We start from the raw sequence: 14,319 nt of genomic DNA on the forward strand, positions 1-14,319 counted from the left end.
GGAGTCTGCGAATGTGGAGGACCAACTGTATGCATAGATCTTCACAATTTTATATTGGGTATTTGAGCATCCATAGATTTTGGTATTTGTGAGGGGTCCTGGAATGAATTCCCCTTGGATACCAAAGGTAGTTAAGTTTTGGGGGAATCAAAAGTTATATATGGATTTTCAACTGCATGACTGGGATCAATGTCCTTAACCCCTGTGTTGTTCAAGGGTCAATATTGAGAAATGAAGGAGCTGCACCCATCTTAGTTAACCTCAATTTTTTTACTGCGTTCTCTTTAACTGAGTTAAGGATGGAAACTTGCATTTCATAATTTCACATCAACTTTGGTTCACCAGTCTATTGTGTGTCTACAAATTTCCAAAGATACATATCAAGCTATTTGAGTGGTCTCCTTCAAGTCCCTCCCAGTTTGAGCACTCTCCCCACCCAACTTCATGTCAGTGTCCTAATAACTCCTCTCTGACCTTGGACTCTGTCTTCAATTTTAACCCTTTTACACTATCCAGGGGATGAGAGCCAAAAGAGTTTTGAGATCCATTCCCACCATCTTTTTGCATGTTCTAAATGGGATTCTCATCTTATTGGGCTTATTTTGAAATTGAGGATATCTGGCATCTGTTTTCATGGAGGCTTAGCAGAAACAGACTAAAATAGTTCCACTTCAGTGTTCTGTTGTATTGGTATATATAATAATACATCAGATGCAGAGTTCCATATTTTGTCAGTTAATATGACTTGTTATATATGACAGGAAACTCAACACAAAATGGCTTAAACAAAAAAGTGGATTTATTGGCTAAGTTCAAGAGCTAGAATGGGCTTCAGGTGTCTTTTGATCCATAAACTTAATGCTAGCATTAATAATGAGTTTCCTGCCTAATTGGTGTGGCTCAGTGGTTGAATGTTGACCTATGAACCTGGAGGTCATGGTTTGATTCCCGGTCAGGGCACATGCCCAGGTGCAAGTTCAATCCCCAGTGTGAGGCATGCAGGAGGCAGCCAATCAGTGATCATTGATGTTTCTCTCTCTCTTTCTCGAGAAACAAATAGCATTGTTTCTAGTGGTCAATATCTGGAAATATAGTTCATGTCCATTGGTATCGAAATACCTCAACACATGATGGTATAGCTAAACTAGAAGTCGATGTCTCATTTGATTAACTATTAACTAGAGGCCTGGTGCACGAAATCATGCACAGGTACGGTCCCTAGGCCTAGCCTGTGATCAGGGCCATCTCACCGCCACCCACCCCGGTTCCCCATTTGCCATCAGGTGATTGGAGCCTGATGGCAGGGGGAAGGGACCGAGAGGTCAGCCGTTCCCACCTGCTCACCACTCCCGCCCCCGCTGCGGATTGCCCTCTGTGTGTGGGGCGACTGGTGGGCTGCTACCCACCCCTGGCTCCCCGTTGACCATCAGGCAATCGGAGCCTGCCGGCCAGGGAAAGACACCAAAAGGTGGTCAGTGCGCCTGATAGTGACTGGTCAAGTGAGTGTTCTGGTTGTTCTACTGTTAGGGTCAATTTGCATATTATCCTTTTATTATATAGTATAGATATATATTACATAGTATTATATAGGATAGAGGCCCAGTGCATGGGTGAGGGCTGACCAGCCTGCCCTGATGGGGGCCCTGGATCAGGGTGGGGTCCCCGCTGGGGGGCAGGGGTGAGGGGCTGCGGGGGGTTTGCAGGCTGGCCATGCCCCCCATCGAGGTGGGGGTTCCCACTGGGGGTTGGGGCTGGCTGGGTGAGGGGCCATGGTCATTCTGGTCTCTGGTCATTCTGGACATTTCACCGTTTTGGTCGCATGGCTTTTATTATATAGGATTGCCCCCCTAAGGAGTGTTTTAAGACTTTTTCTAATGCCCTCTAAAGTGTTAATACCACAGATATTCTATATATCTGTTTTTGTACTATGTGCATATTTCTGTTTATGCATAAAAAGAGTAAGATTTTTTCCTTTCCCCAGTTTTCATCCCTGTGGGTCATTTTTCATCTGACATACTGCACTTTCCAATGTAATGACAGAGAGAATCTCTTTGGTAGCGATTTCAGAAGAGCAGGAACTTTATTTTTCAAAAGCCTTTGGTGCCCTTGCTGGTTTGGCTCAGTGGTTGGAGTGTAGGCCCAGGGACTGAAGGGTCTCGGGTTTGATTCCCGGTCAAGGGCATATATGTATCCCAGCCCCAGTTGGTCTTCTGCGTGTGAGCGGGAGGCAACCAATCTATGTGTCTCTCACATTGATGTTTATCTTTCTTCCCCTCCCTGTCTTCCACTCTCTGGAAAGCAATGGAAATAAAAAAAGAAAAAGAAAAAGAAATTTAAAAAAGAAAAAGCCCATGGCAACTTTACCCTTGAATGAGGAATGGAGGCCACGAGTTTTGAGGTTGCAAATATTTTAGTTAGCTTCGATCCAGAACTTAAGGAAGCATGGGCTTTGAGAAGGAGCAGCTGCTAACCAGAGGAAAATCTGAAGACTCTCAGGAGGTGCAAAGCAGGGAATGGTATGCATCCAACAAATGTTCATTACTCATAAGTCTATTTAGGCTGAGCTCTGTACCTAAAAAGTGCTACTTTTAACTCCTTCTCCCAGAACCAAACTAGTCCAACTTGATCAAATAGTCTTTTCAGGAAGTTCAGAAGTAGTTTTCTGCTGCACTGTATTCAAAACTGCAATACACAGGAGATAGCTATGGCATTTCAATGACACTGCTGGAAAGAAGCTCCCCAAATGTATGCATTTCTTTAATATTTAAGTTTATCCCACATCTTCATCCTAGGTTTTTCACAGAACCATGGAGCTGTTGGAAGGGTTTGTGTGGCTAGTAAGAGTATGTCTGTGAAGGTAGAGTCTTCTGGTAGATGCAGCTTCAAGGCAGCCTTTGCTCTGACATTACAGATAGCTGACCTTTCTCTTTGTAGCTAATGTTATCCCCCCTCCAACCAAGCTCGCTGCAAGGCAGTTGCATTGGTGGTGCCCCTGTGTCCTGCAGATAAAATATCATTCTCTTTGAAATACTTGGCATGAAAAATTCAACTGGTTTCAAAATTCATTTATTCATATTATCACAAGAATTTGAACATTACATTTGCCATTTAAAGAAAAGGAAGAATTATTAGTCTTTAACATAATTTCAACCTTTGTAAACTTTAAAATGATTATAAAAATATTTATACTTTTTTTATTTACTTGTGTGAACAAAGTTTTCTTCGATGATGACAATCAAGAATTCAAAGAGCTCATTCTTAAAATGTCTTGATCAGGAATTGATAGTACACATTTCAAGTATACATTTTTATATTAAAAGTTATGAAGAAAAGGTTATTAAAATTTTTACCAAAAATTTGAAAAATATATTTGATATTTATACAAATTCAGTGTTTAATATTGTCTCTAATACTGTGTATTTATTTTTTAAAATTACATGGTGTGAGAAAGCAATGGCATTTTTAAAATTTATTTTAAATCTTTATTGTTGAGATTATTACAGATATTCCTCTTTTTCCCCCATTGCCCCCCTCCACTCAGGTCCCTCCCTACACCAGGCCATTGCCACCCTATTGTCTGTGTCCATAAGTAATGCATATATGCATGTAAGATCTTTGTTTAATCTCTTCCCATCCCCACACTCCCTTCCCTCTGAGAATTGTCAGTCCATTCTATTTCCATGTCTCTGATTCTATTTTATTCACCAGTTTATTCTGTTCATTAGATTTCTTATTTGTTTATTTTGATTTTTTATATTTAATTGTTGATAGGTATGTATTTGTTGCCATTTTGTTGTTTATATATTTTTTCTTTTTCTTCTTCTTACTCTTCTTAAAGAATACCCTTCAACATTTCATACAATACTGGTGATGAAATACTTTAGCTTTTTCTTGTCTGTGAAGCTCTTTATCTGACCTTTAATTCTAAATGATAGCTTTGCTGGGTAAAGTAATCTTGGTTGTAGGTCCTTGCTATTCATCACTTTGAATATTTTTTGCCATTCCCTTCTGGCCTGCATAGTTTCTGTTGAGAAATCAGCTGACAGTCATATGGGCATCCCCTTGTAGGTAACTAACTGCTTTTCTCTTGCTGCTTTTAAGATTCTCTCTTTGTCTTTAGACCTTGGCATTTTAATTATGATGTGTCTTGGTGGGATCCTCTTTGGGTTCCTTTTGTTTGGGACTCTCTGTACTTCCTGGACTTGTTAGTCTATTTCTTTCACCAGGTTGGGGAAGTTTTCTGTCATTATTTCTTCAAATAGGTTTTCAGTATCTTGCTCTCTCTTCTTTGGCACCCCCATAATGTGAATGTTGGTATGCTTGAAATTGTCCCAGAGGCTCCTTACACTATCTTCATATTTTTGGATTATTTTTTATTTTTTTGCTCTTCTGGTTGGGTGTTTTTGCTTCCTTATATTTCAAATTGTTGATTTGATTCTCAGAATCCTCTACTGTTGAATCCCTGTATATTATTCTTTATTTCAGTCATTGTATGCTTATTTCTGACTGGTCCTTTTCCATTTTTTTGGAGATTTCTAGATTTGTGAGTAACCTTACCACCATGGTTTTGAACTCTATATCCAGTGGTTTGCTTTCTTCCATTTCTTTCATTTGTGACATGTTTCTTTGTCTCCACATTTTGGCTGCTTCCCTGTGTTTGTTTCCATGTATTAGGTAGAGCTGCTATGTCTTCTTGAGTTCGTAGAGTGGCCTTGTGTAGTAGGTGTTCTATAGGGCCCAGTGGCTCAGCCTCTCCATTCACCCGAGATGGAAGCTCTAGGTGCACCCCTTTCTGGGCTGTAAGCACAGTTTTGTTGTAGTTGAGACTTGATTGCTGTTGGTGTCACTGGGAGGAATTGACCTCCAGGCCAATTGGCTGTGAGGACCAGCTGTGAGTACAGTGGGACAGTTGCTGTGCAGGAGACACCCCTATGGAGCAGGACTTGCTTTAGTAGGGCTTTGGTGCTTATTGAGTCTGCCCCTTGAGTGTGTCGCTTGTGTATGTGTAGAGTTGTAGCTTACTATGGTCTGAAGCTGTCCACTAGGTGCACTGGCTCTAGGGCCTCCAGGGAGGTGCAAAGTCAGCCACTGCCTGGGACCACCTGGCAGGAGCTACAGGGAAATTTGCAGATACCTTCTATTTGTATTGGGTTTGGAAGTGAACAGGCAAGGTCCAGCTGTGAAGTAAGGCAGGCTGGTGCTAGTGCCACATTGTGAGCCTTTTATTGATAGGTTTGGGGTATGCTGACATCAGCTACAGATTGAGAGATTTTAACAAAGTCTAAAGTCTGAGTCAGGACAGGCCATTCATATAGAAAAGCTGCTGCAAAGAGCTTGGACGGGGCTGCAAATTGGATAGGGTGGGGTCTCAGGAAATCACCAAGTTGTGAAGAGTTGTAATCTGGCATGGTCTGACACTGACCACTGGATACACTGGCTCTTGGGTCTCCAGGGAGGTGCAAAGTCAGCCACTGTCTGGGAACATCTAGCAGGAGCTACAGAGTGATCTGCAGATTCCTCCTCTTTGTATCAGGTTTGGAAGTGCCCAGATGAGGCCCAGCTGTGAAGCAAGGCAGGCTGGTGCTGGTGCTGGTGCCAGGTCTTGGGCTTTTTATTGATAGGTTTCAGGCTCCCTGACCCAGCTGCAGCTTGTTTGACAGGTTTTTAAACCTGCGAAAGGACAGGCCATTTATATGCAAAAGCTGCTGCACACAGGTTGGTTGGGGTTGTAAATTGGGTGTGGCGGGGTTTCAGGGAATCACCAGGGCAGAGCAAACAGAAATGGCTGCCAGTCAGCCCTGCACCAGGGAGGTCCCAGCAGGGGAACAATGATCCCTGCAAGCACCTCTGTCTAGAAGAAAGCCACCCCCAAGGTCCTGCCCTGATGCCAGACAGTCCAGTTTCTCCTCATATGTGTCTGGGTCCCCCAGAGCCTCGCCTGCCACTGGAGCTCAGAGAAAGCAGGAGCTTGTAAATTCAGTTTGTGTCTGGGTCCCCAGAGCCTCGCCTGCCACTGGAGCTCAGAGAAAGCAGGAGCTTGTAAATTCAGTTTGTGATGCCAGCCTTTTAAGAGGAGCAATTGGGTCTCTAGCAGACTGTGTGTCACTCAGTCCGTCTGAACTGGTTTTTACAGCTGGTAGTTCTTACTGCTTGTAGGGACTTGTTTTCCCAGGTCTGGGACCCTGGGCTGGGCGTCTGGTGTGGGCCTCGGACCCCTTGCTCTTCTGGGCAGCCTCCACAGAGGCAATCTCCCTCCCGATTAAGCAGCACACATCTGTACCTCCCACCAGTCTCAATGTGCTTTCTTCTTTACTTCTCTAGTTGTAGGACCTCCATTCAGCCAGCTTTCCGGGGGTTTTGGATGATGGTTGTTCTGTATTTTAGTTGTAATTTTGATGTGGTTGTGGGAGGCAGTGAGTACAAGCGTTTGCCTACACCACCATCTTGGTTCTCCTCTCTATCATGGATATTTCTTAAGTATTTGAGAGTTTTGAAATTGTTTTGTTCTCCTGGGCAATTTAAATCTCTCCATTCTTAAAATTACGAATTTTTAAGGTAGTTCTCTTTTAAGATTTTGCAAGGGTAAAGTTTGGTCTCGTATTTCTAAAAACTCACTACTATTTAATCCATTTGAATTGTTTGCTCATTGAAGTTTAATAATAAGATGTTATTGTGGTGCTAATGATTGCTTTCAGAAATAACTGATATTTTAACTAAAATAAATGTAAAATCAGACAGAATAGAGATTTTTATTTTCTGAGTTTCTAAGGACATCAAAAACGATGTCCTCAGCATCAGTTTTTGAAAGTAGAAACTTAATCAGTTAATAACATACTTCAGGAATAAAAATAATCTTGATAGAAATAGTGTTCTTCATTACAAAAGCACATTCATTAAATGTTTTATTTCAGAAACTAATGTGTCAAATCAGTGTTCTTGATGGTCTTTCTCTGAAGAAATTCCAGAAGTAATTTGGCTTCATTTACAGGAATAAATAAGGGTGCTTCATTTCACACAGCCTCAGGGAATCACAAATTAAAACTTTCCACTAAAATGGATGCCATCTACTATTCATTATTTCAATAAACAAACCACTTCACTCTGCTGAAGTTGCAATCAGGGTAAGGGATATATAGTGCTTGAAATCTGCAAGGCTGAGAGGGCCTAGTTTGCATTCTTTTTCGTAAGCGGCCCATTTCACATCTTCCTCTGAGCTCCCCAGCACCCCACAGAGCTGCTCTCAGTGGTATAAAGCTCCATTAAGTAAATAGAGGCTCCATATTTAGAAGCCGTCTCTGGGAATTCAGAGTGTTCAGAGAGGAAAATTGATACTATCAAGATTAAGGTGTTAATGAAAAGTTCAGTTTAATTTCTGTTGGGATGCTAATTAATCTTCTAAAAACTGTTAATCGATTCAATGATGTAACTCACTTAAACTTTAACACAATGGTACAGGAAAAGTAAGAGCCTTTCAGTTATGCCCAGGGGCATTCAGAAAATTAAGGGAAATAGTCTAAACAGGAAATCATCAAAGGGGGTTTTAGTTTAATCTTTAATATTCACTTGTTCTATCTAAGTTTGGGAAATCAATATTTAGTGCTCAGATATTTGAAGAAATATTGGAAGTGTTATAAGACATTTAGGAAATGAATTATGACAACTGTTCCTTGCAGAAGACAATATTAGCATGGATTATTAAACCCACCCTAGTAGTTTTAGCTTGCATTGTTAAACAAGGAAATAATCTGATAATTTAAAAAATATATATTTTTATTGATTTAGCAAGAGAGAGGAAAGGAGAGAGAGGAAGAGAGAGAGAGAGAGAGAGAGAGAGAGATCAATGTGAGAGCTCAATATCCATTGGCCGCCTCCTGCACGACCCCCACTGGGGATCAAGCCCAAAACCCTGGGCATGTGCCCTGACCTGGAATCCAACCAGCAACCTTTTGGTGCACAGGATGCAGCCCAACCAACAACCATGCTGACCAGGGCTAATATGATAAATTTTTAATATTTGAAGCCTAGCTGTGAGGTCAGTATTGAGCTAAGTGGGTTATGCTATGTGAATTATACTATATTCCTATCAACATTAAAATATTTGTGGCACTGGTCAGTGTTGCTCAGTGGTCAGACCATTGGCTTGTGCACCAAAGGGTCATGGGTTCGATTCTTAATCAAGGGCAGGTTCCAGGGTTGCAGGTTCATTTCCCACCTCTGGTTGGGGCTTGTGTGGGAGGCAACCAATCGATGTCTCTCTCTCTCTCTCCCCCTTCCTTCCTGCCACTCTCTTTCTCTGAAAAGCAATGGAAAAAAATATATCCTCAGTTGTAGATTAACAAAAATAAATAAATTACTTTGTGTTGTTAATCGGGATATGAATCATATCAATATTGTTAACTATTAACATGTCAGTCTATCTCCAAGGCTTAATGTATCTGAAATGGTATGTGAAAATATATAGTACAGTGCCTGGAAAATATGTGGTGCCCCAAAATGTTAATATGAATGAATGCTATATAGAAGAACAGAAATGGATAACATGATGTGACAAGTTAGCTTCAGCCTGCAGATAAGTTAGTATTACTCCTTGAGATTCTGATACAGTAGGTCTAAGATGTGACTGAGGCAGCCTTACTTTCTATTTCATAGCTCAGTCAGAGTTCAGAACCATTAATGTCATATATACGCACTGGCATATATTTAATAAATAATTTTAATTCATTCTGAAGAACTAAAATATATTGGTATCATTTTAATTTGGGGCCCATTTTCCTATTGTTTAATATATATATATATATTTTAATCCTCACCGGAGGATGTTTTCCCATTGATGTTTACAGTGAGTGGGAGGAAGGAAGGAGGGGGAGAGAGAGAGAAACATTGATTTGAGAGAGACAAATCATTTCATTGCCTCCCTCACCACGCACATTGAGTTGTGCCCTTCACTGAGAGTCTAGTCTACTAGACCCTTTGGTGTAGGGGCCGACGCTCTAACCACTGAGCTAACAGGCAAGGGCCCATTTTCCTATTGTTTCAAAGAAGAAAGCTGATGTTGGTGATTCTGTTTTGATTTGTAATATATTTCTTTTGACTAAAGTTGAAAACTGTTTACAGTAGGGTCCATGGGACAATTCACCTTGCTGAGAACAACTTGATTTTGGCTGTAATCTTTGGTTTTATAAATTCAGTAACTCCATTTTATTGTTTTACTCAAAGTAATGAGTGCATTAAATGTAATGTTGTTATGCTGCATGGCATTAAGGAGATACTGATAATTTGGGGAGGATTAAAAATATTAAATATTATCAGTTTATGTTAGGGTTTTAAATCTCTAAATTTATTTAGAAATTTATTCTAGTAAATACTTCTGGTTTTCTTGATAAATGGCAGTTGCTTAAAGTATATCATTATCCTGGTCTACACTGGATGAAATTCATAGCCTAAAGGGAAATTTCATTCTGAGATCAAATTAAACAATTCTTGATCAACCTAAATGAGAGTAAGTTTTATACCTCCTCATATATCCAGATAATTCAAAACTTAATTAATCGGTATAAGCCATCTCCATTAAAAGAAAAACAATAACATTCGAATTGACACATGGTACTTATTAAATTAACAAAAATGAAGTCATCTTTGGTTTCAGTTTCTTATAATATTGCTTACCTTAACTTTCCTGCTCAGAATTGATTTCTACTTTTTTTCTAAAGGACTCATTATCAACTTTAATAACCCTCAAATCGATCCCCTTTGAACAACAAAGAATACATTATTTCCTGTGTCTTAAGCTTAATTTGTAAAGAAAAATACATATCAGAAATGATAATTCACCTCCAACTGAAGCATACTGAACAGGCATACAGACGATTTCTGAAAGCAACAAAATTTAACTGGAGGTTTATAATAAGACATAAAATCTATATTAAAAATTTAGCTTTGAAATGCCATTAGATCTTGAGAAAGAATGTGGGACATTGAACATACAGAGAAAAAGAAGTTAAATAACCGTATGTCTTTCAAGATGCTTTTTTACTTTAGATTTTTAATTTACTGTATAATTGTGTTTATATTAGGGGGAAATTATTGGGGTTTAATATATTATTTTTATTCTCTATACTGTATGGCTAAAACAGTATAATGGCTGTCTCACAGAAGAAAAAGTCCTGCATCAAAGTTATCCCTGTTGTCAAAAGTGAATTTAAAAAAAATTAAATTCATAGCAAGTGGGCTGCTATGACTGCATGTTGTGTTCTGGCATATGTGTTCCTGGATAAGCTCAGTCATAAATCATTTATTTACTCCTTCATCAAGCAGCAGTGATTTACTGAGTGTAGACAGTAGAGGCCACTAACAATAGTGCCCTTAAAAGCTATTTAGCTTGGTGGTAAGAAGTTATACATGATCATCTGAGAGTAAGTTCTACCCTCCTCATACATTCAGATAATTCAAAGCTTAATTAATCAATATAAACCATCTTCGTTATTAAACTAACAAAGTGGAATCATTTTATTATTGTATCCTATTTTTTACTCTAGGGCCTCTTCTGCTATATAACAACTAGGGACCCAGTGCACTAATTCGTGCACCCTGAAAGGAACTGTGGGCCACGAGGCTGCAGTGGGCACAGGGGCGGGTCTTGGCCCATCCTCTGCGCCCCTGCCCGGCCCCTCCCACCATGGACCTCGGTCCCCTGTCTGCCAACAGCCCTGCTCCCGCTGCTGGCACTCCCACACGCTGACGGCACAGAGCTATTGGGGCTGGTGCCAGCAGTGGGTGCGAGCGGGGCCATTGCCAGCAGCGGGTACGAGAGGAAGCTGCCAGCCCTGATCACCCCTCAGGAGCAGGGGGAGGTACAGAAGCCCTGAGGGTGTGAGCGGGGCTGGTGCCAGCAGCAGGTGCGAGCGCCAGGCAGGACCACGGCGTGCGGAAGCAAAGAATTTTCAGGAACCACCAGAGGCTCACCCTCATAACAGCGACCAGCCCCCTTCCTTGGTCTGGGCCCCCACTCATCTGCTTCACCATCCCACCGCGACCAATGCCCGCCATGTTTCACACGTGCGCCCCCTGGTTGTCAGCGCACGTCATAGCGACCGGTTGTTCGGTTGTTCCACTGTTCGGTCTATTTGCATATTAGGGTTTTATATATAGAGAGATTACTGTTGCTTGCCAAGTGTAGCAGACACTATGAGTGTCTCACCCATATCTTCTCAGATTCTCTTACTGTTTTCCATCCATCCCAGCTTGACTTCCAAGGGCCCAGCAACTACATCTTTGTTGAGGGGCTAACCTTAATCCACTTTGTCCACATGCTTGGTAGGCTGAAAAAAAAATGTGGAAATTAATGTCCCTCAGGTGATGGCCCTTAACCCAGTGATCTATGGGGTAAAGGTATAAATACTCAGGTTCTTCACCCCTTTGCTGGAATAATTCTAGAGCTTTCTTGTGTCAACTGGGGTAGTTGCTTTAACAATGTCCCTGTGTTGGATGCCTTTCTTTTTTTCTATTGCTTTCCCATCCCTCTGTCAGGGTCACTGCTCCAAATAGATCAAATGCACTTAATCCTTGTCTTAGGATTTGCTTCTAGGGCAGCGGTTCTCAACCTGTGGGTCGTGACCCCTCTGGGGGTTGAAGGACCCTTTCACAGGGGTCGCCTAAGACCATCGTAAAACACATATATAATTACATATTGTTTTGTGATTAATCACTATGCTTTAATTATGTTCAATTTGTAACAATGAAAATACATCCTGCATATCAGATATTTACATTACAATTCATAACAGTAGCAAAATTACAGTTATGAAGTAGCAACGAAAATAATTTTATGGTTGGGGGTCACCACAACATGGGGAACTGTATTAAAGGGTTGCGGCACTAGGAAGGTTGAGAACCACTGGTCTAAGGGAAGAGAGGTCAGTGCCCCTAAATAGTCAGGAATTGCATGTTTTAAAAATTTTTGCAGCAGACCTTCATTTTTCCTTCAGGAGTGAGGTGTAAAAACCCTAGATCACCTTCTTGGATTCTTATTACCCAAATTACCAAGATCACTGAGAGTGGCGTACCGGGAGCTTAGCCAATGAGTGGTCAGAAAAGGTGTTTCCTCTGCAGCTCACATGCAGAGGCCCTGTTCTCTGCGGGCCTGCGCCATCTGTGGCTTGCCTCACTGTGCACGCAGCCTTCTCCTGAACGGTTGTGACATTACGGCGTCCTGGCTAATTTGCATATTATCTCTTTATATATATTCTTTAATTGAACGAAACTTATTGTATGTCTACTATGTGTCAGGCACTATGCTAGGCTTTATAAATATAGCAATGAGTAAGAATAATGATTATTTAGTTTTAACTCTCTACACTCATGGAAGCTTAAAGTTCCCAGCTATGTTTACATGATGTTCTTGCAAATGTATGCTAGTCTTGCAAATATTAATAGTTGTTAGTAGGTCATTGGTTTTACTCAATGTGTTTAATTTTCACCCCAGTACTTATATTGCAAGATTTAGAGTTGTAGTATATTTCCTCTGTTAAGCTTTTCCTATTGATTATAGTTAACTGATTTTGCATTTTTGGTAGGTCTACTTAATTCTTTTTTTCTCTCTTCAGTTTCAGTCATTCTTCTATTTCAAGAATTCTATTCAAAAATAACTTCTCATTATTGTATAATTTGTTTGTTTCAAGGTCTACTTTATTATTCCACTAATGTCTCATTGAGATCAGCATTTTTCAATGTTCTCATATCTGGTTCAATGATATTTACACTTAAGATTTTTAGTTTTTGATTAAGTATAAAAATGCTCAAAACAGAATACATTTTAAATTATGGAAATAACTGGTCCAAAAGACAAATGATTCTTTTTTTTCTTTTTCATTGAATTTATTGGGGTGACATTGGTTAATAAAATCATATTGGTTTCAGGTATACAATTCTGTAATACTTCATCTGTATATGGTATTATGTTTTCACAACCCACAAATTATTCTTAATGTTATGCAGAATAGCATCTAGCAATTTGAAATAAGTACCACATTTAGCTTTCCACATTGCAGCAATTTTCAGCTTAATTTATAAAATATTAAGTTAAAACTTCCTTAGAAATGCACAAAATTCTTATAAATGGTTACTGCCTTCCTGACATATGTCAGGGTAAACATTTATAATTTAAGAGCTAGGGGTTTTTTTTTGTGTTTTTTTTTTCATGTTCATGCATTGGATTGGAGTGTTCACTTGAAATTTGCACTCATCCAAACCTGGAGGAAACAGCAGAAAGTTTATATACATAGATTCTGTTATTTGAAGATTTGCCCTCGTATGTGTGTTCCTTTGGAAAAAAACCACACAATTGTTTATTAGTCATTCTTCGCCTTTAATATTCTTTGCACATAGAAATGATTCTTATCAGTCTTTAGTTGGCTTTTTATTGGTCCACCCAACATTCACTTTCCCTTCTTCTGGCATAAGCATCTTGGTTTTCCTTTGGAGAATGACCCCTCTCTGTACTTGGGTTTTAGGTGAAATTGACTGTTCCCCCACTTCAGTGGTGGGAGCACCAACTAGGTGTGGCCATGAAAAATAGTACATTCTTTTGGCCACAGTGATTGGTTCAGGAGTGGATATGTGCTGGAGGCTAAGACCAGCAGGTCATAATTATGCAAGAAGTCCTTTAGAAGGCTGATGGACATTGAGCTTTAGCAAGGGCTAAAAGCTATGCACCGATTGTTCTGTGGAGACAATGGTGGCTGAAGGCAATCTCCTAACCTGATCATCTTTTACTGTTTACCAAACCTTACCTTTGATATGTGTGTTTGCTTTACTAAAGGGCAAATGTATATTCTAGTAAAAGCTGATGGGTCCAGAGATTCAGGGGGCCACTCCACTAGAGGGTGAGATCTCCTCCTGACTTTCTGCCATGCCTTCTAAATTTATATTTCTTGTCTAGTGTATCCATTTATGTGCAGCCCCTTCTCCAGATCCTTGAACCCTTGCTGCAAAAGGCTTCGGAAAATATGTAAATCAAGTCAGGGAATCAGAGCCAATAGACTTCAGCTAGCACTGTGGGAAAGTGGCATTCTCTTTTTGCTAGGATTGCTAGACTGGTAGTCTGCCTATCTGGAGCTACTAGTAACTGTCTTTTTGGCCACTTAGGAAGACTTGCTTGAGAACAAAGCCTGTAAAGTGAATTGTAGCCTGGATGGAGGGAACTAGCATCCTATGATGAGGCCTGAGCGTTTGGGTTCAGTGGTGCCTGGGTACCCTTCTCTGGACTCTTACTTACATGAACCATTGAGTTCCAATTGTCCCACCAACACTCTCCCATCACCC

The sequence above is a fragment of the Myotis brandtii genome, unplaced genomic scaffold (genome assembly GCF_000412655.1).
Source record: "Myotis brandtii unplaced genomic scaffold, ASM41265v1 scaffold365, whole genome shotgun sequence".
Classification (NCBI taxonomy): domain Eukaryota; kingdom Metazoa; phylum Chordata; class Mammalia; order Chiroptera; family Vespertilionidae; genus Myotis; species Myotis brandtii.